The following is an 8,800-nucleotide window of genomic DNA, read 5'->3' as shown; positions in this document are numbered from 1 at the left end:
TCATCAGAAAATGAGATCAAGTGAAGATAAAGGATACTATGAGATTTCGAGCAGCAATGGTTTTGAGTTTCATAGAGGGAATGGGGCTAACCGTGGTTCTCATCACCGATCTGGCTTCTGCAAACCGACACCTTCGAAATGGGATGATGCGCAGAAATGGCTGGTGGGGCTGTCAAGAGGTAGAAACAAGAGCCAACCCGAAAACATGCCTCAGAATTGAACGCCGATGACAGGAGATTGATAGCACCTGTTCCACAGAAAGAACAAGACTCTTCAAACAGTGAAGGTGAACTTCGTTCAGCCGCACAAGAATCACATGGTTTGCCAATGGCTGCCACTGCTGTTGGAGCGATGCCATCTGAATACCAAGATGAAACAAAACAGGTGCATTGTGATGAATCCGTTATGGCGAGTCAATTACAAGCCTGCAAATCAGAACTCAACATCGGTTGTTAGATCAGTATGTGTGAGAGATATGGGGACTGAGATTACCCCTGCTGTAAGCCAAGAGCCATCAAGAACGGCAACACCGATCCAAGCCATGAGTCCTTCCGCAAGGAGTTCAATTACTTCGGGATCTTCCACACCAGTCCGATATCACCATGGACAACCCTGTGCTGAGAGCCATCAACCAAGTGCAACAGGTGAACATGAAACTGATGGAGCTGCCAGGGGAAATGGATCAAATGGATTGCATAAACAAGAATCCAGGATGCAAAACAATAATTCGGATCAAGTTAGCAAGCAAAATACACTAGAAAGTCAAGCAGCCGCTTGGGATGAGGCTGAACGTACTAAATATATGGCAAGGTGATGTACAGTTAGCTTAAGCTTAGGGATTTCTATATGATCAGATATATTTGATAATAATCCAATATGATTCTTTTTTTTTTTAAATCAAGTGGATCTGATTAGAGCATATGGCATGCATTAGGTACAAGCGTGAAGAAATGAAGATAGAAACCTGGGAAAATCATGAGAAGAGGAAAGCAGAAATGGAAATGAAGAAAATGGAGGTAACCGATTAGCTAACTCCATATATATGACTAATATCGCTCCAAATCTGTATTTTTCTTGTTTAAAACTCGCATCCGATGCATACCTGGATATAGTTTGGGTCTATGATTATCTAAGAACCCTTCGAATATATAAAAACTTAAAAACTTAAGCATACTTGTATTGTACACGCACACCGGAGTCCGAGTCGCATGGTGTAAGACATATACTCTAAATTACTTCAAAAGGCATGGCTTGTCATCCATCGTGTCCAGCCCATCTTACCAATATGGTTATGTTGATGTTTAGGTGAAAGTTGAGAGATTGAAAGCTCGAGCAAAAGCGAACTGTGCAAACAAACTTGCTGCCACAAGGAGAATAGCTGAAGAGAAGGGTGCAAATGCAGAATCAAAACTGAATGAAAAGGCAATGGAAACTTCTAAAAGAGCATATTACATGAGGAGGACCGGTCACTTGCCTTCTTCATTCTCTTTCAAGTTGCCTTCCCTTTATTGGTAATAATATTAAACTCTGCTGCAAAATGTTCAATGCCATTTCAATCCCTTGTTCTGACCTTTTTCCTCTATATATGATGTAAGTTTCAGATTCTGTTACAGAGATCGAATGTGTCGGATGTATGAAAGTGTCTGACACAGGTAATGTCAATTTTTCTTTAATTTCATGTATTTTTAGGGTCATTATAAGGTCATACCCTCGCATCCATATCACATACGCAAATATTTGATTCTGAGATGTTATTACTGCTGAACAATTGCAGTCATGTGGTAAATATAAAGCTCCATTTCTAATAAGAATTAAAAAGATATGCACCACTAGGCATACAATGAAATAAATAAATTAAGGACACTAAAAGTAGAGAAATTTGTGTGATAGATTAAGAGAAATAGGAAGAATGCGAGAATGAGGTAATAGAAAATAGAGAATTTAGAGAAGGAAAAAGTACTTCATTCATTTCATATGGAATCAATTTCCTCTTACAGCCTATATTATTTAGTTACAAGGCTAGAATAGTAATTTGCAAGGATGATAGCTGGATGTCCTTTTAACAGATTATAACAAACTAACATATTCTCTTCTTGCAGGAAATTGGACTTGGATACGTGGGCTACTCCTTCTTTATTTGGACTGACTGGGCTACTAACTCTTCCTGGATTGGATACCGGCCTGCTCCACCATCTCCTGAACCGGGCACGTGCTGGTCCACTTCATCAGGTAATATCATTCGCCCCTCATTTGCTAAAATCCCTAATTCCCCATTTTCATTTCCCTCTCGCACCTCAATCCCTAATTCCCCATTTTCATTTCTCTTTCTCATCTCAATCCCTAATTCACCATTTTCCTCTTCGTTTCCACGCTCATCTCCTCCGACTGTGACAATACCCTCCGCTGGAGAAGATCCTTGTCCCAAAGGATCAAAATTCAAAAATTATCCTCGAAGCACATAATAATCCTCCCATGTGTCGTTCGTGGCATCCATGTTAGTATATCGAACCAGTAACTGAGTTATCGGTTTGTTCTGTCGATTAACTATTCTTCTGTCCAGAATCTGACTTGGTTCGATCTTGAACTGACCTCTTCGTCCATTACAGGAGGATCTGTTGAAGACGATACGACTGTTCCAATGTGTTTCTTCAATAAACTAACATGAAAAACCGAGTGTAGGCGTGAGTTCTCAGGCAAGTCCAGTTTATAAGCTACCTCTCCAATTCGTTCAATAATCTTATAATGTCCATAAAATCATGCTGCTAATTTTAAATTTTTTCTCAGGGCAAGGGAGGTCTGTCTATAGAGCTGCAATTTCAGGTAAACCAAATCCCCCACCTGAAAGGTTCTCTCTGATTTGTGTTTATATGCTTTCTGCTTCATTCGATTACTTGCTTGTTCAAACTGAAACTTGACTAATTGTCTGATCTCTTCTCTGCTCTGCATTAATTCTGATATTGCTTGCACTGGACTGTATGTATGCCATACCATTGTAGGAGGCTTGTAGCCATATATGACTTCAAAATGTGTTAACTTAAGAGCAGTATGGTAGGTAGTATTATACCACCATTCAGCATGAGACAACCATTTAACCCACTGCTTAGGTTGAAAAAAACAAATACCTCTTAGATACTGTTCTAAGCATTGGTTTACCCTCTCTGACTACCCATCAGTTTCAGGATGGTAAGCAGTGCTAAATAAGGTATGAGTTCCTAACTGCTTCATTAGCTCTCTCCAAAAAAGACTAGTGAAAGTCTTGTCCCTGTCTAAAATGGCCAATTTAGGTTGGCAATACAACTTGTAGACATGATCTAGGTACAATTTGGCCACCTCTGCAGCAGTGTAAGGGTGTGCTAATGCCAAAAAATGGCTATATTTAGTAAACTTATCAACCACCACAAGAATAAAATTCTTTCTCAATGATGTAGGTAAACCCTCTATAAAATCCATAGTAATTACTTGCCAAGCTTGTTGAGAAATAGGTAGTGGCTGTAACAGTCCTGGTTTAGCCACATGCTCCACCTTAGTTTGTTGACAGACTGTACATGCTCTCACATAAGTAGCTACCATGGCCTTCAACCTAGGCCAGTAAAAGTAAGACCTAATCCTTTGATAGGTAGCCTGACTTCCATAATGACCACCATAAGGTGAATCATGTAGTGTCTGAAGTATCTGTAATCTAAGAGAACCAGCAGCCCCAATAAAGACTCTATCCTTAAATCTAAGGATTCCTCTTGAATACTTCCACTTAAGATCAATATTAGGATTAACAGTTAAAACAGAAATCAATTGCATAGCTATAGGATATTCCTTATAACTTCCTTCCACTTCTTGAACCCAACTAGGAATAATTAGGGTAGTGCCCATAGCAAGACACTAACCTTGATCTTCCCACTGCCTAGATAAAACATCAGCAATAATATTTGACTTGCCCTTTCTGTACTGAATAGTGTAATCCAGCCCCAATAACTTGGTTAAGCCCTTCTTTTGAATGTCAGTAGTCAATTTCTGTTCCAATAGATATTTTAATGGTTCATGATTTGTTTTAATCACAAAAGATTTACTCTCTAAGTAATGCCTCCACTTAGAGACTGCCAAAAGTATAGCAAGATACTCTCTTTGATAAATAGAGAGTGTTGCATGTCTAGGACTTAGAGCCTTACTTAAATAGGCAATAGGTCTACCATCCTGAGATAAAACTGCACCAATGCCACCTGAACTGGCATCTGTCTCTAAATAAAAGCTCTTACCAAAATCTGGTAAGGCTAAAACAGGAGCAACACACATAGCCTTCTTCAATTCTTCAAAAGAAGTCAAAGCTGCATCAGTCCACTTGAAACTATCATTTTTAAGCATATGAGTGAGAGGTTTACTGATTGAACCATAATCCTTAATAAATCTTCTGTAATAGCCTATTAATCCCAAAAATCCACGCAAAGACTTTAATGATTTAGGCACTGGCCAATTCCTCATAGCTTTAAGCTTCTTAGGATCAGTAGATAGTCCAGCAGCTGAAATAATATGGCCCAAGTATTATACTTGATTCTGTCTAAAGAAGCATTTGGATAGCTTGGCAAATAACTTATTCTTTTGCAGTACTTCTAAAACCAGTTGTAAATGAGTGACATGATCATTCATAGAAGTACTATAGACTAAGATATCATCAAAAAATACCAAGACAAATTTTCTAAGGAATGAACTAAACAATTCATTCATTAAAGCTTGAAATGTAGCAGGGGCATTAGTAAGCCCAAAAGACATTACCTTAAATTCATAATGGCCTTGATGAGTTCTAAAAGCTGTCTTGTATATGTCCTCAAACTTAATTCTGATTTGCCAATACCCAGATCTGAGATCAATCTTTGAGAAATAAACTGCTCAATGTAGTTCATCTAATAGGTCTTCAACCACAGGTATATGAAATTTATCCTTCATAGTCATGCTATTTAGTTTCCTGTAATCCACACAGAATCTCCAAGTCCCATACTTCTTTTTGATAAGAAGGCATGGAGAAGAAAATGGACTCTTTCTAGGCTGAATAATAGAGGATGAAAGCATACTAGCAATCTGTTTTTCCACTTATTCTTTCTGATTGTGTGGAAATCTGTAAGGTCTCAGATTAATAGGAGTATATTTAGGTTTTAAAGGAATAACATGGTCACGAGTCCTTGTAGGTGGTAAACCAGTAGGCTCAGCAAAAATAGATTGATACCTCTCTAAAAGAGGTTGAAGAGCTGTTGGAATAGGTTTTGAATTTTCAGACATAGTCAGCAAAACTACATGTCCCAAAATAGGTGAATCTGAGGTAGTCATCTTCAATATTGTAGCTCCATAAATTTGCTGCAGAAAATTAGATGGTTGCTGACCTTGCATAATAATATTTTCTCCTTGATGTTCAAAACTCAGTGTCATTTGATTAAAATCCATCAAAATAGGACTAAATAGTTTCATCCAATCCACCCCCAACACCATATCACTGCCACCTAGTTTCAGGAGTCTGAAATCATGTATAAAAGAATGTCCTTGCATCTGTCACTCCACCTGATTACATCTTGTTGAACTATAAAGTTGTTGTCCATTGGATACTGTAATGGCCAAAGGATAAGGGGTCAACAATTGTATACCAGAATCAGCCCACTGTGGAGTGAGGAAACTATGAGTGCTCCTACTGTCAATTAAAATACTGAGTGGTCTACATTGAATGGTCCCTTGTATTCTTAATGTATTATGGCTAATGCAGCCAATAATAGCATTAATAGAGATTTATAGGTTCTCCTATTCCTGCATCATTTGCTGATATGATTCCATAGAAATATTTTCTGTAGGAACAACAGATTCTTCCTCAATCATCATATTTAAATTCCTTGACTTAGACTGATGCCCTGGAAGAAACTTCTCCCCATATTTGAAGAAAAGATTGTTTTATCTTCTATAATCCAGGAGATTCTGTTTAAGATTTGAAACTGATGCGTTCTTGGTAATTACTGGTAGTGAAGCTGGTTTAGAAGTAACAATGGGATTAGGGTAGGGTGGGTTTTTAAAAGGGTTTCTCCATCTTCTATTTTCATAGTCAACAGATAATTCATAAAGTTTAGCTTGTTTGCATGCTTCAGACAATTTTTTAGGATCTAGAGCCTCCACTCTATGTTTAATATCCTCCCTTAGTCCACTGATAAAAAAGTGACACAAAGAAATCCTCATTTAGTGAAGGATTTTTTAATAACATATAAGGTTATAGCTCCTCACATTTTTCTTGATAAGCTTCAACAGTCTCGTTCTGAGTCAACTTAGAAAACTCTTTTACTATATCAGAAAAAGACTTGTCACTAAATCTATGAAAAAGATCTGCTTCAAATTCATGCCATGTTACATGGTATTTCTGCATAATATATCCATCAAACCAAACCTCTGCTTTCCTAGTTAAGTACATAGTGGCTACTTCTACTCTCTGTTCTGTATGAACATTACACAGAGAAAAATATTTGAGACATTTTTGAAGACACCCCCTAGGATTGATCCCTTCGAAGAATGGTAAATCAATTTTAGGTCTATACCACATAGACCCTGAACTGATAAAAAAACTCCTAGGACCTCTTCTTTCAGCTTCAGACCCCAACAAAATAGGTCTAGATTCACTAGTTTCCCCCATATGATTCTCATTTCTAAGGACCACACAATCATCAGGTTTAGCTTTTAGAATTCCAGGTTCATCAGTTTTATAGGTAAATCTGGATTTATCCTTTACTACAGTGACCAAAATAGGATTTTTCCCTTCATGTTTAGAGTTAATAGGGGTTTATACCTGTTCACCAGTAGAATTTTCCTGCTCACCATTTCTTTCAGTCAAAATTTTTAACAGTTCCTCCACATACCCTTGATTAGTATTCATCCTTGACTCCAATGTCATGATTCCATTTTCTTGAGTTTCCCACCATTTAGGCGGATTAGAGTCATCTTTACCTTGTTTCACCAAAGCTGTTCATTCTTCCATCTGTTTCTGTAAACCAGCTAAATCAGCTTCAGCCATGTTTTGATTTTTCTTGGTCATGCCTACTGACTTGCCAGAAACCGAGGCTCTCGATACCAATTTGTGATAGATTAAGAGAAATAGGAAGAATGCGAGAATGAGGTAATAGAAAAGAGAGAATTTAGAGAAGGAAAAAGTACTTCATTCATTTCATATGGAATCAATTTCCTCTTACAGCCTATATTATTTAGTTACAAGGATAGAATAGTAATTTGTAAGGATGCCAGTTGGCTGTCCTTTTAACACATTATAACAAACTAACATATTCTCTTCTTGCAGGATATTGGACTTGGATACGTGGGCTACTCATTCTTCATTGGACTGACTGGGTTGCTAACTATTCTTGGATCAGATACCGGCCTGCTCCACCATCTCCTGAACCAGTCACATGCTGATCCACTTCATCAGGTAATATCATTCGCCCCTAATTTGCTAAAATCCCTAATTCCCCATTTTCATTTCCCTCTCGCACCTCAATCCCTAATTCCCCATTTTCATTTCTCTTTCGCATCTCAATCCCTAATTCACCATTTTCCTCATCGTTTCCCCACTCATCTCCTCCGACTGTGACAATTTACCAGACTTCCAAATGTCGCATTATGCAAAATTTCCAAAAGCCTTCAGGCAAACAACCTCGTCACAGTTGGTTCCCTCATCTCTACGTCATCCATTTATTCCCAACAAATTACCAAATGCAACAGCCAGCTAGTCATTTTTACAGCGACAGGGAAACCATGAGCTAGCCGATGACTTGTGATGCTATGAACCAAGAGAACAATCAATTGCCTATAAATCTGAAAACTCACTTGGAATTGAAGGGTATATAATCCACCGAAAAAATGATTTGTTTGATTGAAGATTTTATTAGGCAGGGCTAAAGACGATAGTTTGTCCAAGTATGAAAGTAACCAAACTAAGTTCAATGAAAAAGACTGTGTTGACGAGTCCCCAATCAACTGTCCTTTCAAATATAGTAATGCCCCCTGGGTTGGCTTGCAAGTACATCACTGCATGACATAAAACATTAAACACCATAAGCATTGATTAACTAATGAAATTGATATAGGTGCTCAAAATGTAATACATGAGCTTGACAATCTTGCTGTAGTTCAAGTTCTTAGAAGCACAGCCTTGACACAAAGTCACTTGGGGACCTTGCAATCGTTAAAGATGATGTTGCAGCGGCAGTGGAACATCCGAGTGCAACATGTTTACAGGGCAGGAAACATGACTGTAGATCGAATGGGCATCATTAGATGCAAGTTTTGTTGTTGAATGTACTAGTTACTATAATCCTCCCTCGACTTTCTCAGGCTGTTTGAGGATGATATAAAAGGGCAGGGCAACTCCCAACTTATTACGAGTCCACTCTTTATTTTACCCCCCAAAAAAAATCATACCTTTAAGCCAAATACATACATTCATATGGTCAAACTTGAAAATTAAAAGTCCGACTTGACTTTTTGATGTGATCATGTCTAGCACCAACTTTCTTCATGACACACTCACATCATTGAAGATTCATAAAGCTCAATCTAAGGGAGTTCTACCTTACTTTATATTATATTTACTCATTTATGCACTATATATTACTATGAGCATACATTGGCATAATAGACTATACTTGAATTATCATAACTTGTGCATTCATTATGTCATTTGGTTTGCATCATTGATTGAAATTCAAGAATATAATCTATAGTTATAATAATAATATTCATTCATTATCATATGATGCATGAGTTATTATTATAACCTATAGTCTACATCTTT

General features: G+C 37.7%; 1 pseudogene; it reads left to right on the top strand.

Moving 5' to 3' along the window:
* On the top strand, positions 1–1,632 carry LOC120139099 (annotated as a pseudogene).
* Positions 1,633–8,800: the final 7,168 nt, after the last annotated feature.

The sequence above is a fragment of the Hibiscus syriacus genome, unplaced genomic scaffold (genome assembly GCF_006381635.1).
Source record: "Hibiscus syriacus cultivar Baekdansim isolate YM2019G1 unplaced genomic scaffold, ASM638163v2 tig00002237_pilon, whole genome shotgun sequence".
NCBI classification, from domain to species: domain Eukaryota; kingdom Viridiplantae; phylum Streptophyta; class Magnoliopsida; order Malvales; family Malvaceae; genus Hibiscus; species Hibiscus syriacus.
Note: the sequence above shows the minus strand (reverse complement) of the source record. Positions and strands in the feature narration are given on the sequence as shown.